The sequence below is a fragment of the Acomys minous genome (genome assembly GCF_964271855.1).
Source record: "Acomys minous genome assembly, chromosome: 20".
Taxonomy (NCBI): domain Eukaryota; kingdom Metazoa; phylum Chordata; class Mammalia; order Rodentia; family Muridae; genus Acomys; species Acomys minous.
Window position 1 is genome coordinate 13,834,273 of NC_140502.1, and position 12,794 is coordinate 13,847,066.

General features: G+C 40.7%; 1 protein-coding gene across 1 annotated transcript in view; it reads left to right on the plus strand.

The window, feature by feature from the left end:
- LOC311591033 (cone-rod homeobox protein-like) overlaps positions 1–12,794 on the plus strand; it is a gene marked incomplete at both ends in the record, with an annotated part of 313,330 nt that overhangs the window by 137,112 nt on the left and 163,424 nt on the right. The window lies entirely within an intron of this gene.

Consider the following 12,794-nt stretch of genomic DNA (forward strand, 5'->3'; position numbering starts at 1 on the left):
AGACAGAGTCTGACTACCTAGTCCAGTCTGGCCATCACCTCAAAGAGATCCACCTGCCTATCACTCCTGTGTCCTGGATAAAAGATAGTCAAAACCCCCACTTCATTCATTTCCTGATGGGAATTTTCCCTCAGTCTTAGATAATTTGTTCATTCAGTGATTTCAGCCATGATACACCCACTATGACACTATTTCTACATGGGCCATCTAGATCCTAATTCAGGTTCCCTAGACAATTAGAGCTCTTACCATCCCACAGTTGTTCTTGGATTAATGACATGTGCCATCATGCTCTGTTAAAACAAATCTCCATGAACTCCATTTTTAAAATTATTTATTTATTTATTTTTAATTTTATTAATTTATTCAGATTACAACAGATTGTTCTCCCATCACTTGTATCCTCCCACTCTTCCCTCCTTCCCTCTTTCACCCTATTCCCCTCCCCTTGGTCTATGACCCAGGGGAACCACCTCCCCCACTATATGGTCATAGGCTATCAAGTCTCATCTTGGTATCCTGCTTATTCTTTCTTTGAGTGCCACCAGGCCTCCTCAACAAAGGGAGGTGTGCAAATATGGTCCACCGGACTTTATGTCAAAGTCAGGCCCCCCCCCTGCTCTCCACATAACTGTGGAGAATGTCCTGTCAATTCAGTAGATCAGGGTAGGGGTCCGATGTTTACTATTGTATTGCACCGCGTTGTAACAGCAACATTGGATGCTGGCCTAGGGGTAGGCATGAAGACTGAGGATCCACACATAGCAGACATTTGCTCTTATTTCCCTCTAGACATGCCTTCCTCACAAAATTGAATCATTTCTTGTTCTCTTGTCCCTTTTTTCTTTGGTCCTTAAGAATGCAGATTGAATTACTGTCATTTTCATGGTAAACATGGAAAGAAATGCAGTAAGAATATAAATTTATATTCTCCACCACAAAGTTGTTGTGTGTGTGTGTGTGTGTGTGTATCTCTGTGTGTGTGTTCAACAAAAGATAGGGTTTCTCTGTGTAGCATTGGCTGTCCTGGAAGTCTGTCTGTAGACAAGCTGGACTTGAACGCACAGAGACTTGACTGCTTCTGCCTCTGGATTAGAGGAAGTAAAGGTGTGTACCACCACACCTAGCCCCTGTTTTTGTCAAACAAAAAGATTAGGAGATTTATATTGTTTACCTCAGCATCACTCAAGTACAGATTGCAATGAATGTTGAAGTTATCTTACTGCATTTATAAATTACCTTGCACTACAGGTCTGTGCTCTGGGGTCTAGCTTTCATTTGCCATAATTTGGTGTATGTGACTATTTCTTTTATCACAAAAGCTAGAGCCTCATGGAGAGATCATTTTCTTTTGTAGGCTGATTGCTTTTCCTTTAGACAAGGTCTCCTGTAGGCCAGATATGACTTGGGACTGCTTTGTGGTCCAGGCAGGCCCTCAAGGCCTGATCCTCCTTTCTCCACTCCTGAGGCAATACACAGCTGATATGTCAATTAACGGTTTGACGTGTTTTAAAGGTGTGGCAATTAAGTGCTGTGCCCTTCAAAAAGGGCATCCTGGAAAACTTGTAGCTGGTCATTCCCATGGGCAAAATGTGTTGTAATTTCATGGTTCAAATGATGCCCTATGACAAAAATAAAAGTAACTCAAAATATAAATGTAATATATCCTTCTATAGTTTAGGCTGGTGTCCAACTCATAGAGATTCATGGGACTCTGTGTCCTCTTTGATGGTGTTAAAGTTCTGCTCTATCACACAGAGTTTGGTGACCTTTCTTGCTGAGATGGAGTTTCCTTAGACTTACATCTTCCTACCTGTGTCTCTTTCAGCAATGACAGCTCAATCCAGGCTTCTTTACTGAGTTTATGGACCCAAGTCCCAGGAAGCTTTCTCTAAATCTACAGAAGATTAAAATCACCTCTTAAAGCTGAATGAAAATTTAAGCAAGCAGAGTCTGAACCTTTAAACAAGCCTGGCCTTGAACTCAGAGATCTATTTGTCTCTCACTTGATATTAAACCCATATCTGTATTCCAGCTGAATTCCAAAGATCTAGAATGATTTTGAATGTAAACTCTTACCAGTAGAGCCAAGTTGTAAATTGAAATTTCTCTATAAGGATGGTGTCAATAACAGTAGGCCTTGTTGGGCTTCCTTTTCAGTACTAAATCTACTGTGTAGTGGGCCATCCTTACTATCTTCTAATCGCAGTTTCTATAGGTCATCATCAGCACCACATGGGCTTGAAGTCCAATTTAGCTCTGTCACTGAGCCTTACCAAGATGTTTTGGATACATTTTGTATTAATTTGATAATATATTTATTTTTAATCCTTTGTGGTTATCAGGAAATATTCCTAAGACTTAGTACAGTAAACCTAGTTCTTCCATGACACAAGTTACCCTAACAATAAGTAGATAGATGAAACTTCCATATTCACCCAGGCAGAAGTAGTTAAACTGTTAGGAAAGCAACTTCAGGGAGCCTGGGTTGGAGAAAAAGCAGTGCATCCTCTCCAAAAATACATCGGCAGCTGTCTATGGATTCCCATTTACTATAAGGCCCATCTGTGACCAAAGAATTCATGATCCAGCCTATACAAGAGCTTTGGGGCCACTGTTGAACTGTAAGGACTCCAATTATCCAGGGAGTAAGATTTAGCATGAAGATTGCTCACTTAGAAATAGCAATATAATGGTGTAATCATGGCTGAAGAGTAGTTGCCAAAATTATCGAAGGCTGAGGAGACAATTCCCCATCATGAAGTGAGAAACAAAGTGAGTTTTGTGGACTATCCTTTATCCCAGTCTAAAGAGCCAGAGCTAGATCGATCTCTGTGAGATGATGACCAGAGTGGGCTATGTAGGGAGTCTCTGTCTCAATTTTATAAAGAGAGAAAAAAGGAGGAGTCTCAGCCATGTCCATATAGAGAAGGTCAGCTGGGCAGTGTGTTGCATGAAGGCTCATTTCTTGAGGTGGTCACCAACCAGTGGAGTCCCACTGTCTTCTGAGTTGAACCCCTGAGAGTGCAGGAGAGTCAAGAGAGTTGGTCCAAGGAAGAGGTAATTTTGTGGTCCCAAGCAAACCAGGCATCCCGATAAGGTGTGGCTGCAGACAGAGTGAGGCCACAGGGTGGGAGTGTCTGCTGGGCAAGAAGGGATTAAAGGTGTGTTGGTGGGAGGGTCCTGGATGGAGAAAGTATTTAAGGCTTGATTCCTGGAGTAGAGCTTCAAGCATCAGGAGGCATCTGAGAAGATGGGAGATCCGGCTGATACCCAGGGTGAGTTTGTATGTAAGGATTCGGCGTAGATGACTTGAGGACTGTGGGGAGGATGTACTGTTTTCAAATTCTACCTGTAATGAATATGAGTCCTTCTTTTTCCACATGTTCCCCACCACAAAGTATTGTTTGTTTTAATTATCTTTGCTTTTCCAATTATATAAAATAATATTTACAGTGTAAATTTGCATCCATGTGATGACCACCTGTGTTAAAATTTCTTTGGTCTGTTTGCTTACTTTTTAGAGATCCTGTAAGTCTATATATTACAGACTGTTTTTGATCTCTCTGTGGAGACCATAGGTGGTTCAAGATCACAGATATCCTATGACCTCCTGCTTCTAAGTGTGCTATTGAAGTCTGGAGAGCAGGAGTGAGAGGGTGTTAAACCTATCATCAGCAACATCAGTATTTTATTAGGCATGGATTCTCTGAGAAGCCCTGGATATTCTTAACCTTCCTCTGTAGATCTATCTGGCCTCAAATTCAGAGAGCCACATTCCTCTACCATATTAGTGGTGGGATTAAAGGTGTATGTCACCAAACCCTCCTAGAACTGCTTGTTCTAAAATTCAAAGTTAAAGTTTTGGTATATTGTAAATTTTTGTTTGTTTGTTTTTGTTTTTTGTTTTTTTGAGACAGGGTTTGTCTGTGTATCCTTAGCTGTCCTGGACTCGCTTTGTAGCCCAGGATGGCCTCGAATTCACAGTGATTCACTTTCCTCTGCCTCCCGAGTGCTGTGATTAAAGGCGTGTACCACCACTCCAGGCTTTGTGTAAATATTAATAATCTATCTGATCTTGTGTAATCTCCAAAAATGTGGATGTGATGGCACAACAAATTAGAGATAGCACCAAAGCACAACATTTTTTAAAAGCATGAATTCAAACAGATTACTGATAGGTTGATAAATACTAGGTATACAAATTACATTGTAGTTTAGGCACGATGATAATGTCAGGGGTACTTTGATTTCATTAACTACCCCCCCATCCCTCATTCTCTCTTTCTCTCTCTCTCTCTCTTTTTCTCTGTGTATTGCTATTGTATTTATTTATTTATTTATTTTTACTAATTCATTAGACTGTATGAATCTCTCTGATGCATACAATGACCAGGAAGTTCACCTCAGAGCGCCAAAGAAGAAGAGAAGGCATCGCATTAAATATTCTGAAAAACAAACCTTAGAGCTGCAAACTTATTTTAATAATCGCATGTACCCAAGCAAAGAGCAACGCTTGAAGCTGGCCCAAAATCTTGGAGTGACAGAGTACCAGATCCAGGTATGACTTTCTCTTGTCTGTCTCTCCCTGCAGCCAAAATAGTTCTCCAATTTTCACCTTCACATTTTCAAATTTTCTCACATTTTGTGCTTGTACAATTCTTGGAGTTGTTATTTGTGGACTGGAGATATCTGTTCATCCAGAGCTGGACTTGGCCTTCAGCTTCTGCATGGGTACTACCCTGGAGCCACATATTCCCATGTAGGGTCTCAGCGACCCAGGCATTAATGTTTCTAGTAATGACTCAGAAGATGTAGGTGAAGTTTCCCTAGTTGTTAGTGTCCGGTCCTAGGCATCCTGACTTCCTACCATTTTTATGCATCTCCTGCAACTTCATATTGCTAAACTTCTTTTTTTGTCTTTCCAGATCTGGTTCAAGAACCACCGAGCTAAGTACAAAAAGAAAAATCTCCAGAATATTTCAGGACCTCCAGAGAAAATGGAAAGCTCTAAGGATGGTGGATCAACCAGTTCCCAAGGTTGCTCATCTCTTATGGATTCTGCCACTGGACAGTCCATGTCTTCAGGCACATCTTGTGTGGGCTCCATTCCCCAAATTTATGCCAGCCTGGAGGAAACTCTCCACATTGAGCAAGGCTCAGAGGGTGCCAGGTGTGGACTCCAAGAAGGCCATTGTGATGGCCAAGCTCCTGCTGCAGGTGCAGGCCTTGGTCATTTTTTAGTAACTGAAGGTGAGAATGACCCAGCAGTAGCTGAAGGCGCCTCAGTTGAATCTACACATTTTACTTAAGCTGCATTCCAAGAAGCAGAGGCTGCTAAAGACTGCAGTCCAGAAGATAAACTGCTCTTGAATCAAATCTTTAATGGTCTAGGTCTATCAATTGGCTAGATGAATAGAGGTACATCACACCCCCAATGAACACTTTGATTGTGGACTGGTTGAGGCCCGGACATCTGCAAAACAAAGAAGTGGTGTGGTAGGGAAAGTCATCACTCTTAAGACTGAGGGTGTAGATGCAAGCTACTCTGTATTAGTTTCATGTCAGTGTTATTCACACACTGAGACTGTTTCAAGCACTATCTATAGTATTCTTCACTTGTTGTTGTATTATATATTAAATACCTTAACAACATTTCAGAAAACATTTTTTAATCTTCTTTTCATTCCAGAATGGCTGACAGATTTACTTTACTCTGTGTGTGTGTGTGTGTGTGTGTGTGTGTGTGTGTGTTTGTGTTGTATGTTTTTATCCATAGAAACCTATATCTGGGGCCTGGGAGGGAAGAAAATGGCTTAGGAACTTCTGGGATTATAACTAATGACATTGTTGAGGCAGCATGTGTGTGCTTGCCACTTAAAGCATGTCCTCTGCAGTAAGAACTGAGCTCTCTGATTCCAAGGATTACTAATGGCTTTACATGAACTGTTGGAATAGCTAACAACTTCCAAGATGTATGTTGTCCTTTGCAAAAAGAGCATAGATAAAAGCAATACAACGGCTCACTATCAGCTTCAATCCTATGACCTGTTCATGCCATTGAGGTGAGGGTGTACACTTGCTATGTTTATGTGTAATTCGAATTCTCATATACATAAAATAAACATATATGTAGTAAATAAATGCTCTGAAGGGGACCACATACAAACTAAAACAGATTTCTTCTGTCAAATTGTTTAGTGTGTCCATGAAAACTCATAGCTCTCAGGTATGTCTATGTCACAGGACAAAATACAGGATTAGTTTTTCTTTTTACACCCTGTTAATCCCAGGAATGAAGCTAGGTAATAACTTGATGGTAAAAGACAGACATGTTGGCTGCCTGCCCTTGTAAGTATTTATCTTGACACATGGCCTCATTAACCTGCCCAATCAGCCCTGCTTTACATCCTGGCTACTTCAGATTTGAGTGACTGATATTCTAGACTTGTATCCAAGACCTGTCTTTGTCACCTTTTTGGGAATGTACACATTGTTTCTAAAGCACCTGTATAGATTCCAGCTACACCAGCAGTAAGGAATTATTTGTCTTTGCCCACATTTTTTCCAGAATGAAATGTCATTAGTTTAATTGATCTTAACAATTCTGACTAAACAAGATAAACAGTGTGATAATTGAAAATCCCAGATCATTCTATTTTTTCAAAATAATTTTTTATTAATTTATTCTTGTTACCTCTCAATGGTTATCTCATCCCTTGTATCCTCCCATTCTTCCCTCCCTCCCATTTTCCCCTTACACCCCTCCCCTATGACTGTGACTGAGGGGATTTCCTCCCCCTTTATATGTTCATAGGGTATCGAGTCTCTTCTTGGTAGCCTGCTATCTTTCCTCTGAGTGCCACCAGGTCTTCCCTCCAGGGGACATGGCCAAATATGAGGCACCAGAGTAGGTGTGAAAGTCATACCGCACTCTCCACTGAACTGTGGAGAATGTCCTGTCCATTGGCTAGATCTGGGTAGGAGTTTGAAGTTTCTAGCCTGTATTGTATTTGGCTGGTGTGATAGTTTGAGCGGGACCCCTGGACCCAAATCTGCCTATCATAATGTTCTTCTTGTAGGTTTCTAGGACCATTTTGATCCTTCTACTTTGCTATTCACCCATGCTTCTTACATGTAGAGTGCAAATAGGATGTCCTCCCCTCTGTACCATTTTCCTGGTAAGTGAAGGCTTTCATGGGATTATGAGTATATACCATTTGACTCTTTTTGCTTCTGGGTTAACTCACTCATTATGATCATTTCTAGCTCAATCCATTTGTCCACAAATTTCAGAAATTCCTTGTTTTTAATAGCTGAGTAGTATTCCATAGTGTATATGTACCACAGTTTCTTTATCCATTCTTCTACTGAGGGACACTAAGGCTGTTTCCATGTTCTGGCTATTATGAAAAAGGCTGCTATGTACATGGTTGAGCAAATTTTCTTGTTGTGTGCTGGAGCATCTTCTAGGTATATTCCAAGGAGTGTAATAGCTGAGTCTTGAGGAAGCCCTATTCCCAGTTTTCTAAAATAGCCCCAGACAGATTTCCAAAGTGGCTGTACTAGTTTGCATTCCCACCAGCAATAAAGGAGTGTTCCTTTCCCTCCACATCCTTGTGGTGTCCTTGCATTTTTGCAGATCATGCTATTTTATCAATAAAGACTTAGGAGCCCAATGCTGTGGTGAAAACCTGCCAGCTCAGAGAGGCAGAGAAGTCACCCAGCTGTATTTCTTGAGCATCTCGAGCATCTAGCTGTTGTTTTACAAAGATAGTGAGGCGTCTAAAAGCTCAGGGACCAAAAGAGATAAGGAGGAGAAATTTTACCAGGGGCCCAGAATGGAGGGTAACAAGGTACTAAGCCAAGGGGCGGTGGAGAACCAATTATGGAACCAACTCTGCTCCTGTTCTCGTTGTCTTTCTCTTTTTTCTAAGCCTTCTCTAACCTTGGCCACGTTATCTTTGACTACCCCAGAGTGGTCCATATAAAAGCAACACTCTTCTTTGAGGGCAGCACAAAGTCCCCCTTGCTGAAGATGTAGCAAGCCTAGACCTCTCCTACTTTGTAGAAAGACCTCACTGAGGAAGGACAAGGATTTTTCATGGTGGGATATGGTAGCTTTCATCTGCTCCAAGTCTTCATCAATTGACAGGTGAAGATCTAAGTAATGTTTATTGGAGAGAACAAGAGAGGTTATGTCTACTCCAGTACCTGTAGTGCCCAATCCGAGGAGGAGAGCAAGGGTAATTGCTGTTATAGGCTCACATTTGGTTCTAAGTAGGGCTTGTTCAGTAACAGGATCCCAGTAGTGGGAAAATGTTCTTCAATATAATATATTAAGTGGAGGACTAATTGAACCAGGATACAAAAGGTGGTCTTACTGTTTTTTAAATGGGGGGAGTATGTGAAGGGAGTGAGACCATTGTTACAGGCCCACCAAGTGTAATTACTCAGAAGGATATAATCAGAAAGGGAAGATATCTCGGTGATGGTTATATTACAGAGATGTTGATAGGAGAAGGGAATAAATTTACCTAAACATAACTCGCACCCTGATAGGGAACTCAAAGATAGCTTGGCGTTATCTAGTTGGGCCCTTTGGCATTTAGAATGATCAAAGGAATTGGAGATGGTTTCAATTACTGCAATTCCTTTATAAAAACGAGGGTTGGCGTCTTGAATAACCAAATTGAATCAGTTAGCTCAGGGTGAGAATGATTTAAAGTCAAGCAAGTGAAGTTAATGATATTCAGTAGCAAATCACGAGTGCTTATCAATTCTACCTTCTGTAGTGGAGTTTCCATGTAGGAGATAGTGCAGGAAGGAACTGCAGTGACCTTTTTATGATTAATGTCACACTTTCTATTTCTTTCTAAACTCTGGCTGGCTGCTTTAAATCAGCTGTTCTGGCTGAAACTCCTCTCCTAGTCTCTCAGTCTGAATTTTTGTCATCCTTTTTCTCAATTGTTCTTCTTTGCCTCATAGTATCTTTGGAAATAGGTTATGAACTTATGGATCCTTCTCATTCTCTGTTTTGTGTTGAGCTATGTATAGCTTCCTCTCTCTGAATTTGGTCTTTACAAAACTCTCCTAGTTAAACTGCCTGTGAATTCCAGAAACTGAAATGCCAGGAAATGAACGACACTTGACTGCCTCTGACCTAGCAGAGTCACCTGAACTGACTGAAAAGAACTAACTAGAATTCAGACCTCCATGATTGCCTGAGATCTTGGATTAATGGCATGTGTCACCACACCCTGGACATGAGATTTATTTTATCTAAAACTTGCTTTATTCTGGGCTGGCCTTTATTCAGAGATCTATTTGTTTGCCTCTTGGGATTAAAGTTATTTCTGCATTCCAACTGGATTAAGAAGAGCTAAAAGATTTTTGTATGCGATATCTTGCCCGTTCAGCCATATTGTGAACTGAAATTTCTCTGTACAGATGGGATCAATATCAGAGTGTAGAGTGGGCTCTGTTTTCAGTACTAAATCTACTGTGCAGTGGGCCACTCTTATTATTCTCTAATGAAAACTGCTGTACATCACCATAAACTACACAGAGGCTTAAGGTCCAGATTAGCTCTGTCACTGAACCTCACCAAGACATTTGTGATAAAATTTGTACTAATTTGATAATGTAGTTAACTTTAATCCTTTTCTAGGTATCAAGAAATCTTGCCATGACTTAGTAATGTAAGGTAGGTCTTCCCTGACATAGGTTTCCTGAACAAGTAAGAAGATAGATGAAGCTTCCATATTCACCTGGTTGGAAGATATTAAACTTCCAGGAAACACACTTCAGGGAGGCTGGGTTGGAGTCAAAGCAGTGCATCCTCTCAAAAAATACAACAGCAGCTCTCTGTGGCCACATATTCATTATAGGGCCAATCTGTGACCAAACAATCCATGATCAGGCCTATGCTTATAGTAGATCTTAGGTGCAACTGGAGGACTGTAAGGGATTTAATTATCCAGGGAACATGATTTAGGGTCTAGCTGCTCCATGTAGAAATAGCATGATAGTGGTGGTATCATGGCTGAAGAGTAGTTGCCAAAATTATCTAAGGCTGAGGAGACAAATCCCTATCAAGAAGTGAGGAACAAAGTGAGTTTTGTGTCTTTTACTCGGTCTAAAGGAGGCAGAAGCAGGTGGATCTCTGTGAGGTGATAGCCAGACTGGTCTAGGTAGGGAGACTCTGTCTCAATTTCATAAAGAGATAAAAAAGGAGGAGTATCAGCCATGTCAATATAAAGCAGTGAATCTGGGCAGTGAGTTGCATGTAGTCTCATTTCTTGAGGTGGTCATCAACCAGTGGAGTCCACATTTCTTTTGAGTTGAACCCTTAAGGGTGCAGGAGAATCAAGAGACTTTGGCCAAGAAAGAGTTAATTTTTGTGGTTCTAAGCAAACCAGCCAGCCCTATAAGGTGGGGCTGCACACTGAATGAGGCCTCAGGGTGGGGTATCAGATGGGCAAGAGGGGATTAAGGGTGTGAAGGTGGGAGGGTCCTGGATGAAGAACCTATTTAAGGCCTCATTCCTGGAGTAGAGCTTCGAGCTTCAAGCTTCAGGAGGGATCTGGGAAGATGGCAGAGCCTACTGAAATCCAGGGTGAGTTTTCTGTGTAGATGAGTATGTGACTGCCTGGAGGCTGTATTCTTTTCAACTTCTAGCTACAATGAATAGGAGTCTCTCTTTCTCCACAGGGTCTTCATCACAATATTTTTTTAAAAAATTATCTTGACCTTTCTGATTATATAAAATAATATTTTAATATGTTAGTTTGTATCCATGTGATGGCTACCTATGTTTAATATTTGTTTGTTTGTTGGTTTCCTTTTTACTAATCCGGGAAGTCTATATATTCCAGACTGTCTTTGATCTCTCAGTGGAGTCCATAGTTGGAAGGACCTCACAGATATCCTACTACCTCATGCTTCTAAGTGTGGGAATAAATGCCTGAAAGCAGCAGTGAAGGGGTGTTAAAAGCATGTGTTTAATAGTTATCATCTTCCCCACCCCCACTGCTAGCAGCAGCAGTGGCAGCAGCAGCAGCAACAGGCGCAGTCTGGATTATATGAGGAGACCTGGATACTCTGAAACTTTCTCTGTAGACCCATCTGGCCTCAAATTCAGATATCCACATTCCTCTGCCTCTTTAGTGGTGGATGAAAGTTGTAATTCACCATGTCCTCTGGCAACTGCTTGTTCTTGAAATTCAATGTTAAAATTTTAGTATGTTGTAAATACTAATCATCTATCCGATTTTGTTGTTTGAGAAAACATTTCTTTGAAGATGACACACAGATGCCTAAGCTTTACCAACATGGAACCAATTTCAGAACAAAGTAGAGATACCACCAAAGTACAATGTAAAAAACCATAATTTTGTACATGTTACTTACATGTTGAAAAACACTGGGTTGGCCTGGCATGGTGGTGTACATCTTTAATCCCAGAACTCAGGAGGCAGAGGCAGGCAGATTGCTGCAAGTTCAAGGCCAGCCTGGTCTACAAAGTGAGTTTAGGACAGCCGAGGATACAGAGAGAAACCCAGTCTTGAAAAAAGTTCTCACTGTGTATAAGAAGGATACTTTAATTTAGGCACAATGATCATGTGAGGAATAGTTGAGTTTCATTACCTCTCTCTCTTTCTCTCTCTCTCTCTTTTGTACTTACTAATTAGCTATTATTTTTATAAAAATGAGGGAGTAGATATTCACAGGCTACAGATTAAGGAAGAATTTGGAGTGGGGAAGAATGTTTGGTGTGTTTTAGGAAAAGTCTTTCTGTGTTATCCAGCTGTACTGGAAAGTGACAGCCTGGACCTCTCAGTGGTCATCCTGTTTTAGCAACTTGTCTCCTAGGATTAAAGGAAGGCTCTATGCCATGTGATTAAAATATTTTGTACAACATTCTTTTAATAATGGGTCAACTCCCATTGTGGTTTGACTTACATATGAAGTTTTTTTAGTCTCCATTAAAAATGACTATCTTCCCATCATTACATCATGTAAGGGACAATATAAATGTATATATAACACAATCAATATATATATATATATATTAACATACATGGCATGCTTAATATCTCGTTTCATTCGTATAGAGTATACTGTATGAATTCATATATGCATACTGTGGTTAGAATTGTTACTTTTAAAGATTTATTTACTTAATATGTTTAAAATGTTCGGCGTGCACGTGTTCTATACTAGCAGAAGAGGGCACCAGATCTCATTATAGATGGTTGTGATCCACCATATGTTTGTGGTGAATTGAAATCAGGACCTGTGGAAAAGCCCCAATGCTCTTAAAGTCTTAGCATTCTCTCCAGCCCTGGTTGTAATCATTAACTGTAATGAATTTTTTCTTTGGTGAGCTTCATATGTATTTGATTTTTACATTTTTCTTATTTAATCAATTTACAGCCTGATCACAGCCCCTTCCATTTTTCCTTCTCAGCCCAGTTCTCATGAGCCCTCCCATCATTCTCCTATCCCCATCTCCATAGAGAAGTAGAGTCCCCTGTGGTTATCAACACAGGTGGGCATATCAAATTACAGAAGGACTGAGGGCATCTTCTGCCAATGGGCCCAGACCAGGCAGTCCAGCTATGGGAAAGGGACCTAAAGGCAAGCAACAGAGTAAGAGACAATCTTTACTCCACTTGATAGTGGACACACATCTAGAACAAGCAGCATATATGCCTCAAATGGGAAGTAAGCAGCCTTAGTAGAGCCCATTTGTTCTTTGTAGTTGGTGTTGTGGTCCATGTGAGCCACCA